The 23,934-nt window shown below is 41.1% G+C and overlaps 1 long non-coding RNA gene across 1 annotated transcript in view; it reads right to left on the bottom strand.

Annotated features, from left to right (window-relative positions):
* Window positions 1-1,124: 1,124 nt before the first annotated feature.
* LOC144463885 (uncharacterized) overlaps window positions 1,125-23,934 on the bottom strand; it is a 74,343-nt gene continuing 51,533 nt past the window's right edge. Inside the window, exons 3-4 of the long non-coding RNA XR_013491880.1 lie at window positions 5,285-5,375; window positions 1,125-3,620 (exon numbers count right to left, since the gene is read on the bottom strand). This is a non-coding gene — a long non-coding RNA (uncharacterized LOC144463885). The remainder of the gene's footprint in view (window positions 3,621-5,284; window positions 5,376-23,934) is intronic.

Raw genomic sequence — 23,934 nt, 5'->3', positions numbered from 1 at the left:
TGTCACCCAGCAGTTATTTCATATAGTATGCTTAAATACATTTGAAAAGACTCAAATAATAAGGTGCATTAAATTACAAAGCTGTGAGGCAAATATAGGCTGTCAGAGCAAGATTCAGCTTCAGATTGACACTGTGCTGATTACAGTGTAATTTATAGAAAGCAACTTATTTCTCACTGCAACACACGTACTGTCGGCTGAAAACAACTGCTCAGTTGTGTCTGACAGAGCTCCGGTCAATATTGTCAATAGCCAAGTAGCTGGAACTACCATGGTGAGACGGTCTTTGGCTTGATCTGCAACTTCTCTCCATCTAATTGCTTTAGTTAATTCATTGTGTTTGTCTATGTATTTCTCTCTCTAAAGCTTGTCGGTACACACGCACATTAATGTGAGAAACTAGATTAAAGCAAGAAAGCAGATGAATCTGGTTTGTTTGTTCGGTCTGTATTAATTGTTCATAATGTACAGAGTGTACAGACGTTAGCTGTAGCAATATACGCGCTGACCTTGTGTGGGCAAACTGTACCTGTGCTTGACATAAAAAACTCGGCCACTGAATGATCTCAGACTTTCGCTCTAGCTCTTTGTTATTTTCCTCCAAACCCCGCACTTTCTCTTCCTGTCTCTGTACGTTCACGACCTGCTGTCACAAAGCCTCCGGAGAAAGCACAAACTTTTAATTCAAGTTGAAACATTTTCAGCTCACGTGGACCTGTATTTGCTTCAGAAAATGCAGCTGAGAGGTATTGGTGGGGACAGGTGGTGCTGGTTTATCTTATAATTTGACATCATTTTACATGCAGTTGGTCAGTAATTTCTCGTCAACCTCCCCATTTACAGCTGCCACAGTGATAATGCCCCCAGCCTCAGTCTTTCTCATGCAAATGCTCGCTAACAACATGTCTGTGAATATTCAGGTGCAGGTGCAGGTGATGGGTTATCTAGAAACACTTCATCAAAGGCAGCTGGATTTGTTGTTTTTGTAATGAAAACATTGATCTCCACTCAACTGTGACGCTTCATCAGCGCAACTGACAGCTGCCTGGTTATGATGCTGCTCTCTGTATGATGATAAAACAAAAACCCTGTATAGCGTTAATACAGTAACTCAATTTTAAAGCAGCAGCATTTACATTTCAAGTTCAAACAAAGCCAGTGATATAGACAAAATCCCATTGTGAAAATCAACCATGCAGCACCAACCAGTGTGTAAATGTCAGCCTGTATGCTTGGGCATTATTTTAATGTAAGAATCTTTACAAAAGTCTTCCCCACAGAGTTCACAGCCACATAAATGACTCTGTGTACTGTGCCAGGCTAATTGCCACTGCCAGCTCATAATGTTCATTTTAAATGAGCTGAATGTGACATTTAAAGCACATCTATGATGCACAGTCCAAACCAGGGTTGTTGGCACACAGCTCTCAACATGGAGGTGGCTGAGCTTGAAGGTAATGGGTAACAGTGTTAACAGGGCGAACAGTGCTATCAACAACAACAGTGCTGACAGAGCTGAGGGTGTTAAACTGGCAGGGAAGCGGAGAGTGGGAGTTGCGCTTCAGTGGCAATGCCTTCATGGGGTAGTACTGATCAGCGGTAAGGTGGGGATTAGCTAGTATTTAGGATGCACTTTATCTTCCAAGCATGTTCTGAACTAAGCAAAACACACATGGGGACAAAAAATAGTGCCAGCAGGATACAGACATGGGACTCACATGCACTAACATGCACTAATGTGTGTGTGCAGCCAGACCATTTGCAACAAAAACAGAAAATTTTAGATTACAACACACTGAGAGGGAGCATGACTTCACTCTCTGCTCAGGATGCCATGACTCCACTACATGTTTACAAAGCAAAAAGTCATTTGCTGCTATATTAATGCTCTGAATATCGCACACAGAACCTTTAGCATGATAACATTTAGCAGGTGTAATGTTTACCATGTTCACCATCATAGTTTAGCGTGTTAGTGAGTTAACATTTGGTAATTAGTACAAAGTATGCTTGCGACTGAAGAGAATGCTATTCGTTTTGCAGGTATGTGGTCATTATTTGATCATTTGATGTCAGCAATTGATGAAAAGAAAAGGTAGCACCAAAGTTATTGCAATTCATCTTGTGGCGAGATCCAGCTGAACTAGGATCACGCCAGCCAGGTACAGTTGTTGGAAAATAAACTGGATGTCCTCCGTGCTGCATCACTTTCCAACGTAAAATCAGGAACTGTAATATCCTTTGATTCACCTAAACTTGGCTAAATCCTGGATAGTGCCATTCGGCCAGGTGGCTCTCTTTCTATATGCCATTCTTACAGAGTGGATTCTGGCAAGAGACGGAGAGGAGGTGTGTGCTTAACAGGGAATAAGGACTGGTGTGATGGTGGGAATGAGTGGCGATGCCCTGCTCCTGCTGTGGATCACTTCCCTCAGTCAGAAGCGGCTATAGAGCAAAGTCTCTGCCCGTGTGCTTACCACGTGAGCAACCATGCAGCTGGCTTGTTGAGATCAGGATGTGTGGAAAGTGAAATCATTCCACAACCAGAGACCATTGGAGTTGTCGGGGAAATCAGGAAATCACTGATACCGGTAGGGTTCATTGTTTGAGAACAATGAGTGGTACAAAATTTTGTACTTATCCGTTCTGTAGATGTTTCGATATTTCTCAGCATAATTGAAAACACTGACCTGCTGGTTGCACTGGACGAAAAGTCAGGGGTTCATTAAAGTTGTTAAGATTCATCCCCTCAGTACCATGAATATCTGTACCAAGTTTTATGTTAATCCATCCGGTAGGGATCAGGACATTTATCCAGACAAGTCTGAAAGTCTACAGTCATTCTAGCATCTCTTTGATCCTGTGCTTGCACAGTAGTGCTTGAAGCCAAATGTCAGCATGCTAACATTGTCGCAGTGACAACGTTAACATGGGGTTATTAACAGCTTTAATATTTACCATGTTAAGCATCTTCGTTAACCATGCTAGCATGCTACAGTGATATTATGAATAAGTGGCTGCTGAAGCTGCAGGTGAAATCTTCTAGCAAAGAAGGATCCATTTAAAGTGTCTATCGCATTTTAATGACAATCCATTCTGTAGTTGTTGAGATATTTCTCTCTAAACCAAAGTGGTGGATAGTCAACATCGCCATTCATAGAGCTGCACTGCTAGCATACTAAAAACAAGACTTAAATCTGTGTGTAATGAGTGGTATCAGGCCCCAAAAGCAGAACAACAGAGAAACAGTTGGTAATGATGTTAACTGTTACTACTCAGCAGGTACAGGGCAGGGCTAGTAAACAGCATGCAATACAGTTCAATACTCCATCAAAGTCTCTCCACAAAGTCCTTGGCAGCCCGCCTGGTTTGACAGGCTGAACCAGGCCGAGAGGCAGGCAAGTGATTGGTGGCGTTAGCCCAACAGCAAACGCAGTTTAGTTCAATAACAGGCAACAGTACCATGGAGGAGCAGGCAGGGGACGTACTTGTGAAGGTAGAAGATCCGTAACCAGGTAAGTACTCAGTCCAAGCAGAAACCACAAGTAAGCTGACTGGAACGCTCACACTGTACTGTAGTCGTCAGATGGAAACGCCAAGCAGCCATAGGCAAACGGGAACTGAGAACACAGAAGCAGGTCTCGTGGTCAGGGACAGAAGACTTATGCATTCACCGGGAATCAGACAAATCAGGCAGGTCAGAGGCAGGCAGGGTCAGCAACGGGAAATCAGTCCAAGATAAAGTGCTGGAGCCTTGCATGAGTAGCGAAGAACAATCTGGCAATGAGTGTCTGTGAGGCTGGGGTATATAAACAGGCTGTGAGTAATGAGGTACAGGTGAATTGAGTTGCCTTAATGAGGTGGGTGTGACTGAAGCTTAGGTGTAGATAACTGGGCATGCAGATGAGAATAGGTGACCAGGAATGCAGAACTGTGACACTGTGTTATTACAACATACATATTTAAGTTGCTCCTTTTGAGTTTTTGCATCTTTTACGTCTTGAATTAACACAGGTAATTTGTCCCAAAGTCTACATAGTTTGTTTTATGTAAGGCACTGCAGTGAGTGTTCACATTAAAGGTCAAATCATCTAGTATCATTAACATGATTAAATCCCCAATTTTGGTGCTGTTACCCTTTAAAGGATAACTTTGGTATTTTTCAACCTGGGCCCTATTTCCCCATGTGTATGTGTGCGTATGATTCATAGGTACAACTCATTTTAAAATTGGTTCAGTATTGAGGGAGGCGGATGCAACCAGCAGCCGCGAAATGAGCTAAAACGCTAACAGGGGCAAATGCGTCCCGTATAATTTTGTGCATTAAAAGTGCTTTTTTTTCGCCACTGACTGGTTCAGATCGCCAGTGTTATCTCTGTAAATAGCATACCAAACGTTTCCCTTACCTCTGGGCTGTGTGATGTCATCTCGCGAGAGCTTTGCTTGTTGCAGAGGACAGAGGAGCCATGCTGAGCGCCGCTCAGAGTGGCTCTGGTTGTCCCGGAGTACAGTTGAGAGTTTTACTGCATCGATTGAAAACGATGGTTCGTGTTTGTGCGTATCTGAATTGCAAGAACAGGATGTCGCGCAACACCCCATACAGCTTTCATAGGCTGCCTTTGTCGGACAGTGAGATGCTGAAGTTGTGGCTAGTTGTGCTACAAATGGATGCTAACACTCCTGTCCAGACACTGCGCCTTGCAGATCATCGGGTCTGCAGTGCTCACTTCTCCCAAGATGACTACTGCCAGCCGAAGAAGAGAAGACATCCAATCCCGAAACACCTCTTCCTCAAGAAAATGGCTGTCCCACGAGTAGAGAGATCTACAGACATGGTGGAGCAAAGCTCTTGCGAGATGACGTCACACATAGCCCAGAGGTAAGGGAAACGCTTAGTATGCTATTTACAGAGATAACACTGGCGATCTGAACCAGTCAGTGGCGAAAAAGCACTTTTAATGCGCAAACTTATACGGGACGCATTTGCCCCTGTTACCGTTTAAGCTCATTTCGCGGCTCCCGGCTGCATCCGCCTCTCTCAATACTGACCCAATTTTAAAACGAGTTGTACCTATGAATCATACGCACACATACACATGGGGAAATAGGGCCCAGGTTGAAAAATACCGAAGTTATCCTTTAAAAGAACTGTTACAGATTTAGCGTTGTGCAGTTTGATAAACACAGCCATCAGCCAGCCAGATGTAAAATGACACTTGTAGAAGGTCTAGGACAGATGGGGGGTAAGGTGTTAGATCTGGGAGCGTGACCGTGAAGCACAGACCTGGTGTGCAACCCTTGAACTCCACATGATGGATTGCTTCCATCAACAAGCGACTGGTGATGTTGTGTTGAGTCCAAGATGTGCAGTGTTCCTGCAAGTACAAGCTGCAGGTGAAATGGGAGATATTTTTCAGAACATACAGAGCAGGAAGCGTTGGCAGAGAGGCCATGACATGCATTAACAACAAGGGGTGTATAAATATAAATTATAGCATTACTTTTCACAGCATTAGATTTACACAGTGCTGTTTTTCTTTTTTTCCACTCAAGGCTCTAACTGTAAGCGGGGCATTGCATGCTCCTTTGAAATTCACTGTGGCCTAGTTCAAAGATGTACAGACCCTTAGCTAAATTCCATACCAGATTCAGAGCCATACAAAAACTTCAGTGGAGTTTGCTCAATCACCCATTCACTCACTCACTGACTCTGTTAGCCTCTTATGGACACATGTGGAGCGTTCCCACCCAGCGGCTAATCTCTAGTTCCCTGTGCTAGATTTCCTGCTTGAATGCACTATAATGACATTTATATCATTTTGTGAGTAGCCTACTCATATTCCTTATAATTCCACCCCCTCACAAATGTGCATTACATTATGCTGTATATGGAAGAAAAATTGTGATGATTACAGAATAAATTGTAAATTAGAGTGAATCTCTCATAAATTCTTCTCTACTGTGTTCTGCTGCTTGGCTGGTTATCATTAATTTTCATGTGGCGTATGCTTTAAATATGAATTCTCCCACAAAGAGTTTAATCAACAGTGCATGTGCTTGGAGGGCTTCTGGAGGCCCAGAAGGTGTTAAATGAATCATGGATTGCAGCTGGTCCTCTGGTACATGGGCTTGCAAGGTCATATCTGGCTGAAAGGGCAGGGGGCTAATAAACTACTCTCCCAAATTACAATCTCTAACTGTAAGAATAATGCCTCTAAATATTATCAAAGGATGTCAGGGGTTTTTATATCCTCTGGACCTTGTTTTTCATTCCTCTGTTAATTAAGATTCACTGTGATTCGGCTCAAACTGGAGACGCAGTCACAGCTAACAGCTGGTTTTGCAACCAGGAGAGTGAGAGCTCAGGATATAGTGGAGTGACAAAAAGTCTCATTCATTATCCGATTGTACGCTCAAATCTGTGCTTAAACACATATAAGCACGTTTTATGGATAATCATTGGATTCATTATCTAGGTCTTGGACGTGTTCTTACTGTGGGAACAAAAGTAGAACTGACTTATACCACTCAAATATTATAAAAACCCCAGTGATATGGGCAGACTTTGACGAAATGTAATTGGCTTGTTAGAAACATAATCAGTGAAAATTAGTATTAGAGCTGGTCTGATGAATTCGCAGCTTATTGTATTTATGTTGGCTGATTAGTTACATAGTTTTTAAGCAGAGAAAAATGGACAGAAAGCCTTTTGGACACAACTCTTAAAACAAAATTTGGTGGATTGTTATTAGGGTCAGGTACCCTCCTCGGTAGATGTAAGGGTACTGTGACTGGATAAAGTCTGTACTACCAAGTCCCAATTCAAGTTAAATCCACTGGTGCCAAATTTTGGTAGCTGAGAGCACACATGGGTGAGAACGCCAGGTTTAGATAATAAGTGTATTGCAAAGCATCCCTGAAGTATGGAAGCCAGCCACAGAGTTTCAAGGCCAGGTCAGGTTCAGTTTCAGACAGGAGGTGGAGGAAGGAAGTTGCCAGTTGCAGCTGGCCACGGACCTCCACAGCCACTCCGTCATCGCTCCATCACCCGCTCCATTGGCTTCACATTGAGCCAAAACTGTCAGTGCAGCCTTGATCTGCTGTAAAAGTTCCAGCGTCTAGTCTTATTTTCTTTTCTGTATTAGCCTAGCCTTCTATATTAGCCTAGTAACACTGCAAGACGAGCAGACATGTACACAGACACAAGCAAACGGATAGACCGAGACTAAAGATTAGCTGTATGTGTGATTAGAAAAGAGCAGAAAAGCAGAACTGCTTTTTAGTCTACACATAACTCCTACAGCTTGTTCAAAAATTCGATTTGTATTATTACAGAGAAAATAAAATACTGAAAAAGGTATCGTTGGGCACCGTTACCAGAATTGGTTTAAATGTAAACAGTACCCAACCCTAATCATTATCAAAAATATTTGCCTACATGTAATGTGAAAGGAAGTCTTTCAGCAGTATAGATTCTTGCAGAGATTGATATCAATATCTGCCTCGAAAATCCAGCATTAGTCAGGCTCTTGTTGGTACCATTAAAGCTGTTTCAAGGGATTTTTCTACCACTAGGGAGCAGAAAGACTAAAAATACTCAGAAACATAGCCTTAAGACATAATTGATGTATTGAGTAGTTTTTGAGAAAATGCTTACATTACTGCCTACATAAACGGTGCGTGTACATCCAGCAGACACAGAGTAACGTTATCATTTCCGTGGAGTTATGTTTTTAACTACCTGATAAACTTAACTCTGATATTTACTGGCCTTATAGTTCTGGTTTAGTCCACCAACTTTGGTGCTGAACATGTAGCAACCACTTGGTTCTACTGACAAAACAGTTGCTCACTATTTTATATGAGGAGCTTAATGATGCAGAGTCATACTGTTTATGTACAGGTCAAATCATAGTTTGGAAATAATGTGTGGTGCAGTGAGATGTATTGATTAGATGTGACATTGTAATGCAGCACTTCCAGTATGTGGGTTTTAAAAATATTAAGACCACAATAAAAAGTTTATCACAAAACAAAGTATCTCTCACTGCAGCTTTAAAGTTTGGTCTTGTTTGCACTCATAGCCATCAATAGAGTGCTCCTTAATTTCCATATCAGACTCCACCGTATTAATTGACATCAGCCGAAGTGCACACTTCATGGTGACAGAGACACAGCATCACTGCCTCTGTTATTGCAATGCAAGCCTGTTTTTTTCTTCACAGCTGACACTCCAGGGGAGATAAGGGGAAAAAAACACCTTTTTGACTTCAACTTCTAAATTAAACTTCCATTTCAATATTGATAAAATGTATGTATTTTATTTTTCTGCCATTTTGTGACTTGGTAAAACTGTGACCATGTGTATAGAAAATAATGATACTGTCTAATACCTGAGTGTCTTGAATGCAACACATTATTTTGTGCATAAAGTGTGAAATTTTTCCCCATAAATATGTTATTACTAAATTACCAGTTAGGTGCATTAAAATACCATCAGTACATAAAGTTCCATAAAGAGAAAAACTGTACAGTCAAGATAAACTAACAAACACAATGAAAGCAAAGCACAGTGTTTCAATGTACATGGTGTACTTTGTGGTGTGTTTGTCTGAGTAAACTTTCCATAAATGTGTCCAGACACCAGTTGGACACTGCTGCACTAACAATTGGAAACTGTCTTTGTTACAGAATAACTGTGAAATGAGCTAATACCCACCATCCTGAGTAAAGTCATCTTACGTCCTTTAAGCATTCTCAGTCTAAACCATGACTTAATTTACACAGTGTTGCGTTTCCTGTAATTCAGAGAACAAAGCAGGTGCTTGTTTATCTTTGCCAAGCAAGTACCCTTTGGAGGAGCTGATTTTTTTTTTCTAACTTGTTACTGTCTGTAGTGTTGAAAAGGCTGTTGGCTGCTCATCTAGTCATCTATTCACCATCTGTTGACATTGGAGACCAGTTATCAGGTTATCGCTCTCTTTGGGCTATTTGAGTATTTGTGCTGTTTTGGACTTTTACTGACTACAGGTTTTTGACAGCACTGTTTGTTCGCTCGCTTGCTGGTTTGTATGACGTGATGCCATAGTCAGTTTTGGTGTGTGAAGAGATGCATGTAATGTTGCGCTCATGGCAAGCTGTGGCTTGTTCAGAATCAGCACACACACATACACACACTCATATGAATACACACACATTCTGTAGTAGCAAATGATGCAATCCCAGTGAATGCACAAGTTGCACTTTGCATTAAAAATACGCCTGGCACTGCCAGTAAGTGTTGTCATATGCTCCATAAACTGCAGACGTTAACATTCCCCAAAGACACATCAGAACTGCTCCACAAATCACAGTGTAGTTCTCCTCAGATCTTTTGCGACCTGTTACGCTCATTTTCATGTTCATACTTGTATTTTGGGTTTCTATTAGAACATGTTTACATGCTTTATTGTTTAATAAAAAACAGCAGTGGCTCTCAAATGGTGTGCTTTGGCATTTTGTGACAACCACACGTTATTATTGCAATATACAAAATGTTATTAACTAATTTTTAATTGACTGTATCAGTATGTTGTGCACACTCATTTCCCAATAAAGAGGCAAACTAGCAAAAAATGTAATTTATGTAATTTAAAAACACCTTCTGGGAACCTATTTATCGCCCTTCGCACGTGGGAATTATAAGTGTGTGACACATCAAAAGCCCTGATTGACAGCCAGTGTGAGGGATGATGACATTTAAAAGCAGAAAGCTGTGTGTGGGACAATGGATTGCTTTATTGTACAGAGCAAATTACAACAAAATACCAGCGAGGACAATCTACTACCGAAAGAAAACATTGAAAAAACTGTCACAAAAGCTACCTGTCTTATCTGAAAACTCTGTCTGTGGGTGTGTCTGTCTGTGTGTCTGTTCCACTGTATCCTCACTGACGTGGTCAATCCATGTGAAATTTGGCACAGTGGTAGAGGGTCATGGGAGGATGCGAAAGAAGCAATATTACATCAATTGGCCAAAGGGGGGCGCTATAGCAACCGATTGAAATTGCAAACTTTGAATGGGCATATCTCATGCCCCGTATGTCGTAGAGACATGAAACTTTGCACAGAGATGTCTCTCCTCATGAGGAACAAATTTGCCTCAGAACCCATAACTTCCGGTTATAGAGATTTTCCGCCATTTTCAATTTTTTGAAAAACACTTAAAATCGATCTCTTCCTAGGAAGTTTGACCGATCTGCATGAAACTTGGTGAACATAATCTAGGGACCAATATCTAAAGTTCCCTCTTGGCAAAAGTTGGAAAACTTACTAAAACTGAGCTTCTATAAGGCAATGAATATTGCGGAGGGCGTGGCTCATCACATAAAGGTGTATAACATCTCAAGGGTTTCACCGATCACCACGCAACTTTGTAGGCATATGACCACACATAATCTGAGGGGACCCCTCCATTATTGACCCCATCAAACAAAATGGGGGCGCTAGAGAGCAAATTTCTTCGGCCTAACCGCTGTATCGATTTTTACTAAACTTGGTAGATATGTAGAACAGGACGCCGATTGCTGTGGCTCCCCCTGTGGCTGAATGTTTTATGGTTTTTTCTCATTTTTGGTATGACTAAGTCATGGTATGGTATGCTGTACATAATCACGGAAACTGTCAGTGTGTCATTCTGTCAGTCAGTCATTCTGTCTGTCCCATGTTTTTCTACTCACTGACGTGGTCAATCTATGTGAAACTGCACATAGCCATTGAGGATTGGCATAGGTAGAAGGTGACAAAGCCACCAATGGGTATGGACTAGTTTTTTCTTATTTTTATTGCCGTGGTAACAGTGATAACACAAACTATTGTGCACAGTTGTAAAGGTGTGCCTTGAGATTTTGGCTTGCCCTTTGGTTTATCTTGGGCACAAAAAGTTTGAAATCCACTGATGTAGAAAAATACATTGAAACTTTCAAAAACACTGTGATCAAGATGCAGTAAGGTTTAGGCACAAGAAAATACTTGGTTATGGTTAGGCTTGATATACCTGTTTTTGGGGGCACAGTCCTTGCTAGAAAACCAGCGATGTCTCTGTAAATAAACACTTATGTTTAGTGGCTAAAAGTTGCTGGAAATTACAGCAATGACTTGCTAAAATAAGTTGTTGTTTGTTGGTCTGGAACAGTGGTCTGCAGCTTGACAGGCGTCTTGTCTAGGTGTCACACCATCCATCATCCCCTCCACCTTCTGATGACAAAGTCGGCTCATATACTGCATCACCTTAGAAATGTTGATGTACAAATGTAGCATATTTGTGGTTTGCAGAAATGTACAATGCCAGAATGTTTTTCTGGTAACTGGGCTGCCTCACACTGTCTGTGCAGGAGCACCTGTATTCATCCTCTGCTAAAATGAATATAAATATCCTACATTGTGCAGTAACATTATGTACATGACAAAAAAATAAGGAAAAGCATAATAGGTCCCTTCTCATTACAGACAGTGTTTCCTCAGTAGGTTTTGAAGTGTGAGGAAAACTTTCATCTCACATCCATCCCATAGCAGCGGTGTTATTAGGTGAAATGATGAGCATGCTGAAACAAAATTGCCGGTCACAGTGCATACACTCTGCGCTCTCTGTTCACTTCAAAAGGCTCATTGAACCTTAACAACCATGGACAGTAGATGTTGGCTGAAAAACCTTTCCCCCCCACAAAATCCCTAGAGCAAATACTGTTTGCAGAGTGCGTCTGTATGTACAATGAGGTCAGATGTTGGCATGAAAATACACACGCACAAATCCGGGTGCTAAACAACACCTTACCGAGCCAGCCACTGTGTCTGCTGTTCTCCGTTTTTAAACAGTAGATTAAAATATCTGTACGCGCATAAGCATTAACCACTGTCAGTAACTAGTCACACTGAAAGAAGCACATGTTCCAGTATAATCACCTCATCAGCAGGAATTTCACAAACATTGCGATAGAAAATAACAGAAGCTGGAGGCAGTGTACTGTTTCCAGATTCATGTCTCCCCTCCTTTAAGCTCGGCTCCACAGGGAGTGGAAGTGTGACAACGTTCTGTTTGCTGTTCCTCCCCACCTTACTGCCTACACGAGCTTCCTATGTTACTCTTGGGAGCTTCACCAGGCTGTTTTAACTTTAGCAGACTTTATTTTACTTTAATTGTCCTGTCCTTGAGCACAGAAAATGTATCCCTTCTTCTCCCAGATGCACTCTCAGTTGGTTTAATAGTTGTTGTTTTTTTCATGGTGTAGGCTATAGTAGTTCCCTCTGCAGTGGATGATTAAAGAAAAGCGTGCAAAAACAGTCTGACACTACATCAGACAACGCTTCGTCTTTTAGATGGAGCAGCTGAGTATCACTAACTTAAGCCGTTTTACTTTATTGAAGTTGTATGTTACAGAGGGATGGAAAGCATTAGATACACCCAGAGGGATCAAAATGTCTTCTACGGAAAGTCTTATTGAGAGCAAGAATTTTAACATGCAAACAAGTATGAACAACATGTGCACAGCTCAAACCACAAAGCCTCCCGTGGGATTTTCTGCAAAGCAATCTTTGCATAAATATACACTTTGGTGCCTGTAGTAAATAAAACCGGTAGTCATTTTGCCATTTACTGTCTGTCTCCCATATATCCTGAGTGCTTGAATGGTGCATGTAAAATGCCAATTGTCTCTTTCAGCCTCCAGACTCAGCACACAGTTAAAGTTTAGCCATCTGTTTCCACACATGACCTTTCTTTTTAATTGCCTAAATTAGAGGAGAATGAGGAAGACTGGCTGCATGCTCGCTCCTGTCCAATTCTAATATTGAAGAAACAATTGTTATTTACAGTGACAAATAGCGCGGGGGAGCGATGTCTGTGTCAGCTGCTTTCCACCTGGCCATGTTGAACACCTGCCCAGAGCCAGTTCGGTTCACTGCAGATGGCTAAGGTGAGCTTTCCATCCTCAGCAACCTTTTCCTGCAGGCGGCACCTCGTGTGCAGAGAGAGCTGCACTATCCAGCCCATGCTATATCATGTTAATTCCTGCTCCCTGATATTAACTTCTCCCAATATTGAGTATGAGAAGCTGCGGAGTGGAAGGGGAAAATAGAATTAGTGTTGATGAATGTAGGATGATAGATTAATCAACAACACAATCATGTACATGTTTTCTTATAATACAGGATTAGATCTTATTAAAATGTTGCCTGATATTGCTCATTCGTTGTATAATACCATCCGTTATTTGTTCGCGAATAATACGAACGAACACATGCTCTTATAGGAACATATTTTAAGTCCTGCTCATTGAAATCAGGCTTTTGTGCTGGTTTCCACAGAGGCTGCATGCACTTTTATGTGGAGCTAATCATGTGGGTTTGTGTTGGATGCTAGATTATGCTCCAGTTCTCAATGTGACTCCTGTGGTTGAATAGGTATTAAGGATAATGCTCTCACAGTGAAAATCATTTGGTATCTTTTAGTCCCCTAATTAAGGCACTTGTCGGGGTGGCATTAATCTACAAAACAGATAGACAGCTATTTATTATAAACTATTCATCTGATAAGCTTGTTACTGTACACGAGAGATTACATCACAGTCATCATTCTCTTTAACCAGAAATTAGTTTTTCAATGGATCTTAGCGTCGAACAGCCCACTTACAAATACAGTAATTACATATCGTGGGAATAGTTTCCATTATTGACCCTTTCTCGGGAAGCAACATGTAGATTTACTAATTAAATGCTGCTCCCTGTAGTTGACCTGCTGATTAATCCACTTGTGTTTAATGAATCTACTACCACTAAAGAACTGTCTTTACATAAAAAAAAGTTGTGCCATCTATTCGACTTTTAAATTAGCTTATTAGTGTGTATTCTCAAAGCTAACCAGGTGAGCATGTGGAAGACATTTATCTGTATCCACAGACTTCACTTTGCAAGTTGTGTAGCCATTTTTGGTTCAAATTCGGATGTATTTTCATCGTGTTTGAAGAAAGAGGAATCCGGGGAAATGCCAGGAGCCATTGTTCTTCTGATACCCAGACAAGCACAAAGCTAAGACCGACTCGGCAACAAAGCAGAACATATCCTGTGTGTCGTCTTGTTCTCCTTTCAGTGGAAACAAGCAGAGGGAGACTTATGACAGGCTGCCATGGTGATCTATAAAAAATTAAGGCGTGTAAAATAATACAGGCACCTTCTAGTAAGCTTTGTGAAAAATTGAGACAACACAGGGGGAAAAAAGAGATGATATTTCCAACCTCATTATTTATTGCAGACAAAATGTATTGGCCTCAGTGGAGGTCAGACTGTTGTTGTGACTGTGGTCGGGGATGTATGTGTGGCTAGTGGGCAGAGGTTTCAGGGTCACGCACTGACATGCCTCAAGGAAGGTGTGTAATGAAGCATTAGACACAGCTGGTGCTTGCCAGGGCAGGCCCCAAGTTACCACCACAAATGAAAGGTCATTTTTGGACCAAAACTGTTTTAGATTAAATGTTTTTGTGGTGCTGGGGAGGAGGTGCGGGCACTAGCTAACGGTAGGTTAACCTTGGTTCGGGGTGGCCGACAGGACAACCTAAAGACTAAGGAAAGATGACAAATGACTTTAATAGCGTGCATTTGACCACTAAACCTCCTTGTCAAAGTATCCCTGCACGGCACCAAAGAGAAATGCACGGGAAAGCACGGGAAAGCAGATCTCATCAAGTAATGTATAGCGGCAATACAATGAACGACGAAGGGTAGCCCAGGGGTAATCGATAATTTGAGCCACCAATCTGTTCCAGGTGCTTTATGATGTGACTGAGGTAATTATCACCAGATCAATAAAAGAGTTTGTTGTGCTGAGGAATGGGCGAAGGAGGGGGTAATTGGTTTCTGCTGCTGAACTCATTTTATGTATGTATTTTTCCAACCTGGGGATAGGGGTTAAAAATGATTCTCTTCAGAAGTAGGAGAAGTCTGTTTGCCCTGCACTGTTCGTTCCCTCTGGGTTCAGGACCAATATTCGGAGATGTCCATGGGTCTATTTGCATTTGCATGCATCATTAAACTCTCACAAAGGGAGCTTTGGTGAGTCTTGGAGCAAAGAAGAATGTACCGAAGTCGGGACTAAAAGGGAAGGAAAAAGAAAGAAGGGGTGAAGAAAGAGGATGGCCAACTTCAGAGGAGAGTTCATTTGAGAGAGTAAAGAATAAAGTTTTTCTTTTTGCTTGCATCTTTTTGCAAGAAAGGAATGCTCATACAGCTGATAATCAGCAACACAGATTAACAGTTTTCACCAACCTTTGACTTTGACTTGAAACAACCAACAGAGACGATTGAAAAAGACAGATGGAGCCATTTCTGGATCAAATATTAAAAGATGTGCTCAGGTGTAAAAAGAACATGTGGCCACCGAGATGGGTAGCCCATTTCACATCGAAATTCAAATCAGTTTCCTGCGCGTGCAATCAAAGTAAATTACAAGATGTTCAAAGTTATGCACCGTGTTGAAAAGAGGAGTTGAGTTTAGATGCAGTTCTGAAGTTTTCATGCTGTAAAAAAAAAAAAACATTTGTAATGGAAAGCTGGAATGATTTACAACTGTAGAATTGGTGACATCAGGACTGCAGGTGAGGAGGACGAGGTCGGAGGAAAGATGGTAGGGGACTGTGATGAGCCAAGATGAGTGTGACTTTGAGGTGGGGGATGTTAGTAATAGAGGTCCTACTAGGCTGGCCCGGTGACCTGAGTGAAATTGTCTGAGGTTTTTGATCCAAACCTTCTTGACTATGGGGTTTCCAGCAGGTAATGCTCACTCATGTTGATATGCATTTCCACCTCCGACTGACCCTTTGTGCCTTTAGCTAATAATCTTCCTGATGCTACTCTCTATACCTGCCCTACGCCGCTTTCTTGCAGACGATGCTCCTCAAAGACTCTTTTCTTTATTCTACACTCCAGCTCCCTGTGGGAAGACTTAACCTCCTGTCTGTCCTCAGCCCTTCATGACCTCCTCTTATTATCGACAAGAGATTTCATGCCTTGCATAATCTGGGCTTTGCTGTTGTTTTATATCACTGTTGGGTCCGCCCAGTGTCCAAATGAAATTTTGCATAAGCTTACGATGCAGTAGGAGACATCCAAAGTGTCCTCATGTGCCTCACAGAGCAGCTTTCACTCCACACAAAACTGTCTTGTTCAGCACTCGTGAGACCACTGTCTTACAGTTGCCGTGGCAATGGACGATAGATGAATAGACCTGAAACTAAATTGTGAAGTGTGGAGGAGAACAGGACCAGTTTATCAGCATACAGCAGATCCAGTATCTCAGTCCAGGGTTACACTTGTCTTTTTTTAGTGCAAATTGTGTGATTGGAGGCACCAGATGCAACGAAAAGGCTGAATGCATTAACATATTGTCACATTTTTAATGTAAACTCAGCCTGTCTTTTTCTTTAATTACAGGGTTTGTACAAGGTGCTTGAAGTACTTGAACTTGGCACTCAATTTAAGTACTGGAATACCTTGAAAATCAAACATTTTTTTTCTTGGTCTATGAAGAAGTACTTGAATAAAAATGAGACTGACTGATTATTTTATAGAGTGAAGTTTGTTGGTTGCTGCAGTGGCTATTTGTAGCTTTCAACTCTGTAGGTAATGCTTGTATTGCGTTAGGTGTGAACATACCATAACATGTCGGAGATTTAGGAAGAGTTTAGGCTGAAATTTGTTTTGTTTTTTTGCTTTTTAACAGTGGCAAAGGTAAGTCAGAGTTTACAGTGAACCAGGGTTCAAATAGTCCTGAGATCTGAGCTTTTGTTTGGTATGCATTTTTCATTTTTCCTAGCTATTTAGGATCAGTACAACCCGATAAGTAAAAATAGAAAACTTGCACATTGTCAACGTTGTCAACGATATTTAAGTCCCAATGTCCACAATTGAGACGATGATAAACTCCTAATGTCTTCAAACAAGTACTTCCTAATTAATTTCGTCTTAGCTTGTTACTGTTGCTAAAACTGGTCAGATTAGTTGCCATATCAAACTACAAACATTATTTATCATAAATAAACAAGTTTCAACCATAAATGTGATCAGGTTTTGTACCTTGTCCACTTTTGTGTTGGTATTGGCTGTAGACTGACTTGGCAGAGATGCCTACCATCTTTTTACGTGGATTAGTGTATTGTCTTTTTACTACCACTAGATGGCACAAAAAAATTATCAAGGACAGCAGTCGTAAGTTAATCAGAATGAAACATAAGGTCGAGTAAACCCAAAATGTGATGTCCTCATATGAGGACACAGGGTCTCAGGAGGTCTCAAAATATTTATTTATGGTCTCAAAGGTTTTGAGCTTTTCAAATGAGGATCAGCATGTGTCACCATCCTTAAAATCTGTCCAAAACTTTGCTGGACAAACACAAGTTGGTTAATTTGTAGATTGTATTTGTTGTTGTAGAAAAAAACCTAAATGAAATTTGTGCACAAATTATATCAACAAGGGGAATTAAAAAAAACAGAGTGCTTCTCAGAAAATGTGAGTTGATTGATGTGCTGTGCCCTGCGCTCTGTATATTTTCTATTTTTTCATCTTTTGCCCATCACATGCCTAAATAATAATGACCAAATTTCTTTTTATAAGAAGTTAATTTTAGGCCCTGGCAGCATGTGTTCACACTGTTAATGAATTTGTACATTTCTCTTGCAACAGATGGTTGTGGAGAAAACAATGTCATCCTTAAAATAAAAATGGGTGCTTGAGAAAGTACTCAGAAGCCTATAAATCTGACTTGTTATTTTCTGTAAGAATGCTGTAATTAAATGTGTTGTCCCTGCTCACTTTTATTTTATACATTTTGTGATAAATGGCATTGGCTATAAGGTTTTTGTAATCTATAGAGCAAGGGTCCACAGCAGGCATGTATTGTTGCCATGGACTGTAAAAGTAATGCATGTAGCCACCGTGATGTTACCCATTGGTTTGTGGACTGCCGTTTTGAAGCCTCGAGTCTGAGATTTTGGCCATAGACATCTTGGATTTCTGGCGGCAGACATGCAGATATTTGGACAAGAGGGTGGAGCTATGGAGGAGCGAGGGGTGGATCTGATTGTTGCCTATCTATATTGTCTTGTTGTTTCTCTTATAATTAAACCACATAACACCCTGTAAAACAGTGAATTTTTTGAACATTGTTTTTTTCTGTGAATTAAACAAGCGTATATAACGTGAATTAGTGAGCATTGGAGGGGCTGGTAGCAGGTATTTTTGTTACATTTAGGCAGGGCCAGGCTTGCTGTTTCCCCCTGTTTACAGTCTTTATGCTAAGCTAAGCTAACTGACTGCAGTCTCTAGCTACATACTTTCCTGTACATACATAAGAGCGGTATTAATCCTACCATTTAACTCCTAGCCAGAAAGTGAATATCACAAAATGTTGAAATATTCCTTTTCAAGTTCGCTCTACCTAGGGCTGGGCGATATGGCAAAAAATATTATCACAATAATTTTCCCTGTATCGATCAATATCGATATTTATCACGATATATAATTTGATAATGCTGCCAGTTTGAAAATGATTTTCCAGCTTCCTATGGCCCTCATCGTAAAGCTGGGGCAGAGCAGTTTGAGAAAAATATTTCCTGCCTGGGAGCTCGTACAGTACCTGCAGTCTAGCACTTAAATTAATTTCTTGAACCCATCTTCTCCACGGTGCTCATGGGCATCATGTCTTTGGCTAGAAAGTATAACACTGCGTCTGTTCTATCTTTGTTCCTTTTCGATCGCTTCTCATATGCGGTTACGGCGGCAAAAAAGGGACACTACTGTTGTGGTGCAGCCCCGCTAGCACTGCCCGCAGCAGCAGAAATGCAAGGCCATTGAACACTTGTTGGTAGACTTAATGCAGTTTTGGCCCGGATTTTCATGCATTCAGCGTGGTCACTGGGATGCCATTTTTTCAGGTGATGGATAAGGTTTATTGTGTTTCCTGCCCTGGTTGGCACCAACCAACGACATATTTTGTAGAACGTCTTTGTCCGTGCGTCATCACCTTTCAAGTAGCCAAACCACTTCCAAATTATTGACATCGTGTAGCCTTTTTTATCTACGATGTCGTCTGTGTTTGAGGATAATGCAATCTCTTCTTCAGATTCAACCACCGCTTTGCTCCTCACTTCCACTCATTTTCCACTCTTTTTGTTATGTCCAGGCTACTTTCAGTTCCTCCTCACCTCAGCACAAACTTTGCAGTGAACAGTGGGCATGTACAATGATGTGCATCCCCAACACAGATTGACGGACAGCTGTCTGTTAACTTCCACTGCATGACACACTGTTTGCATCTATCTAGGTGTATCCATATTGAGTAAAACCGACTATAGTTATCATCGTCATTGACATACATTTTATTGCAATCCCATTTCGAGATCGTTTTATCGCCCAGCCCTAACTCTACCTGGTACCGGTAGGTTAGTGTTGCCTAAAAAATCTGCCAAAGAGCATAGTCTTTTGAAACATCTCTCAGAAACTGACAGTATGTTGTCATTTACAAAGGACAAAGAAAATATTATAATCAACTTATTATATTAACTGATACTAATGGGCTATTTTTGGTCCTGTTTTTAATCAATGCTTTAAGCAGACTTAATTTGACAAGTAAAATTAAAATGACCAAATGTCCTTTCTGCTTTGTTGTTGCTGATTTAAGTGTTGATATATTGCAAATGAGAATGTGGACATTAATAAAATGAAATCAGTCGCATAATCTGATTAGACAGATTTTTCACAAATTAATCAATGTACTGCTTTCAATTTGAATCTGAACTCGATGAACCTTTGCTCTTGTGCTGCTCACCTTTCCAGCACCGAATGCTCCAGCATCATTTGTTTGTTGTGGTGAGTCCATCTCAGTTTGCCCTGCATCCTAAGCATTTGCAGCAGTCCTTGTAATTCATTTTAAATGTGATTGATGCTCGCAAAAACACTCCAAGACAGTATTGCAATCAATTATGTTTGATTTATTGTCTTTGCAGTTTCAGTATGCATTGTGTACCGGTTGTAACAACAGAAACTTTCTGTGCAGCCTCACTCACAGAACCGTAATCATTCTTTCCTCGACCCCGCTGTATGGTGTAGAATCAACGCTCCCAAGCTGTGCTCATCATATTTCATTACTGTAATTCACAATGAAGGTCATTTTTATGAATTGACTGAGGAAAGACCAGTTTTTGTCCAAACTTAATTAAAACTCAGGCGTAGCTTTCTGGGCAAGGCGTTCTTTTTTTTTTTTTTTCCTTCTCTTCCTCCATGATTCAATAATCAACAGAAGTAAATCATCTACAGTCTATTGCATCAGTCGCCAGCAGGCTGGAACAAATGCAAAAAATAAATAGACCTACCCTGGCATGCCCTGAGTTACTGGCAGGAGCTGCAAGGTTACTCTGTGCAGCACTCAGAGGCACCTTTAGACCACATGGCTACGATTATCACAGAGAAAGAGTGTTTAAAGTGCTGTGCTGTGATCTATGGAGTGCTGATCAGCTGTGATATCAGCTATAGTGGTTATTTTATCCTGTGATTTAGTGTAATCACAATATATCCTCAGTGCTGCTGGTGCCGCTAGCTTCACTAATTACTAATGGTGATTTAATGTAACGGTGTGACCATTTCCTCGCTTTTGCGGGCCCCATCCCTGCACTGTTGTCCTTGTAAATTAGGTGTGCACCACTGATTAATGGTTAACAGCCAGTATTCCAAGAGAAGCATCATCAGCAAAGCATTTAATTAAATGGTTGTCTCAATTACTTAGCAAACTAATGTAGCTTAAACAGAAGCTAACTTTATTAAATGTCACCCACCCAGATGAAGTTTTACACACAAGATTTGAATACTAATCTATGTGCAAACAGGTGTAAACCCATGTTAATTGAAAAACAAAGAATACAAAGACAATGTAGGACATCAAAGGGCTTATTTTCTTTTATATTATTCCCCTAAAACAATTTTTAAAAAAAGACTGGGAGACTACTTTCCATTAGATGACACAGCAGTGGTACAATTTGCAGGATATTTTTAGAACCTGTATATTTCCTAAATCAAAAAAAAATTCCCCTCCTCAAATTAATTGCTTCTATCAACTGGTTCAATTCCTGAGCTGCACTGCAAAAGACAAAGTGCCGAGCCAAACATGGTGCCCTGTGCCATCAATCATTGCTCTGTATTAACTACCCCACCTCCCATCGCAAAGAAAACAATTAAAGTTAAACTTGTTGATTTGTTATGGTAGACCATAAATCATGCTGGTATGTGAAACCCACCATCTCCTGGGGCCCCTTTTCATGTTCCTCGATCAGTGAGTCGAGGTTAGAAAGCACCGCTTTGAACCCGTCTGACGCTGCTTGCTTATTTATTTATTTCCTTGTTTGTTTTGAATAAAATGATAGTTGCCTCAGTCACATTAAAATATGCTGAATTAAAGCTTCTTACGTGAGCCTATAAGCGCTGTACATGTACATATAGATAAAGTGCTTACATTATTTGAAAAGAAACAAAAAAGCACTTTTCAGAGGGAGCGAGATACTGAAGTCTTGAAGATTATGCTGTCTGAGTGGCTTTATGTTTTTGACTTTAGCACAGCGACAGGAGTGTTGTCTGTTTATCACCGCAGGATGTCATTTTGAAATGTGTAGTGACACATTGTTTTGAACAGCCAAACAGTTGCAGCTAATGAGCTGTTCTCCTCTCATAATGTTTCTTCTTTCCAGGACTGGCTATTGTTATTTTTTTGCCCCTACATTTCATCAAATTTGTGTTTTTGTTTTGACAATACAAACACACTGCGTTTTCCATCACTCCTGGCCACTTCTCAGTAAGCTATTCTGGTCCTGGCGGTGCCTTCATCTGCCAGGGTAAAAAAAAAAAAAAAAAAAAGTGGGCATTGTGATAATGTCTGGACTTTGAACGGCTGATGAGGAGTGATTCACCATTTCCAAGGCTTTGTCTTCAAAGTGTTTACTTCTTGGCTGCTAATACTCATTGTATGCATTTGGCCACCGCTACTCATTGTATGCATTATTAAGAGAGGAAATGAGAGGGACCCCTTAGCTCGCAGCGTAACTGGCAGGCTCATATCCCAGATTCAGTGACATTCGGGGATCACGCGGAGAGCACAGAAATTCTCTGCATGTTACATTACGGGAGGGAGGAGGAGGAGGGAGAGCCAATCTGATAATGAGATACAGCACAAAGGCTGTCTGTGGCCGCTCAGCTCCAGCAGCACAGGAGACCTTGTTATTGTCCGGGGCAGGCCACAGGTCAGACAGTCTCTGTCTGAAAATTTTATGGATGGGAATTTGTCTGGAGAATATTAAGTGCACCGAGTCTGCACAAGTGATGAGGCGTAACACGTTTCATCAACTAAACACACATCCACATCCACATACAGAAGCCTTACCTTGTTGCATTGCACAACAAATTAAGTTAAAGGTACCATGTAACTTTTTCCATGTAATAATCGGTTGTTATTACCCATGGGTCAACACATTGGAACTAACCTAAAAACTGAGACTATGTCCGTCTCTCTTACTTGACATTGACAGCCTGTAGGCTGATTTCTATGTAAAGGACCCAGGACAAATTTTATAGTAAACTCCAAAGAATGTAATGTAATGCACATTCTCAAGTGCTCTGCCTCTCTTCAGTTACACTACAGTGTGTAACAGTAGCTAACCTTAGCTCAGAAATGGAGTCCACTAGAGTCAACCACTGTTGCCAACTCCTCAGTAAGAAAAGTAGCTATTGGCTGTCCTAAATGTCGCTAGAAGTCGCTAAATGACGTCATCGCCTAATTTGCATAATTGTCCATATGCATGTAATTGTAATGGCTGCTGTAGGAGAGAGGAATGACGTCGTGGGAGAGACAAAAACTGAGTAAAAAAACACCCTGAATATGTTTAGAACTACAAATGAACCTTCTTTCAGTGATTTATATTAGACAAAGAAAATTTTACATTTACATCCCGCCCGGACTGTAAACCAGGTCGGGATCAGCCAGCGGCGGTTCCGCGCATGAGCTATTCACTTGCAGTCTGGACATGGAGGGGTTAACATCTCCTGCTCTGACTACTGCTGGGAGGGAGGACTGGGCCGTCTGTGAGTGCTTCGGGGCGAGAGGGGAGCCCACGGCAGCATCCGCTGCTTGTTGAGAAAAATAAGAATGATACGTGCTCTCACAACAGAGTCTCCAGAAGTCTTCAATAACATCAGAAAAAGTCGCTAGATTTGTCGCTAGTCGCTTTTTTGAAAAAGAGGGGGTCTGAAAAGTCGCTAACTATAAGTTGGCAACACTGGAGTCAACAAACAACCAGCACCCACCACAACAGAGTCCAAACATGCTGTAACTATTTCTGCAGCCGCCCAAAGACGGACTTTCTCTAAAAGCTGGGGTTTGCACTGGCTGAATTTGAGTTGCGACAGCTGCTAACTGAAGGTCTGTCTCCAGACCTACTGTCTGCTCTCCACACAGAAAAGTAGTCTCCAAGCAGTGGGGTGTGCTAACTAAAAATTCTTGTCTCATTTGTTGTCTGATAAACTTAACAACTAAACTCATCAAATTCAGTGCCCTGTAACAGAATTCGGTACCTTGAGTGCCAAAAAATAATTCTTGGTGAAGCACATGGGAAATATATTGTGATAGCCTACTGTGGTTTTAGCTGGCTAATGTTAGCTAATGTCAGTTTGCTTGCTAACGTGGAGAAATTGCTAGCTTGGCAACATGGCAAACATGGGAAATATATTGTGATAGCCTACTGTGGTTTTAGCTGGCTAATGTTAGCTAATGTCAGCTTGCTTGCTAACATGGAGAAATTGCTAACTAGCTAACACAACAAAATATTTTATTGAGTAGATAACATCAGCAAATGCATCCAGACTTCCAGGGC

The sequence above is a fragment of the Epinephelus lanceolatus genome, chromosome 7, assembly GCF_041903045.1.
Source record: "Epinephelus lanceolatus isolate andai-2023 chromosome 7, ASM4190304v1, whole genome shotgun sequence".
Lineage (NCBI taxonomy): Eukaryota > Metazoa > Chordata > Actinopteri > Perciformes > Serranidae > Epinephelus > Epinephelus lanceolatus.
The sequence above is the reverse complement of the archived record's forward strand: the minus strand, read 5'-3'. Positions and strand labels throughout refer to the sequence as shown.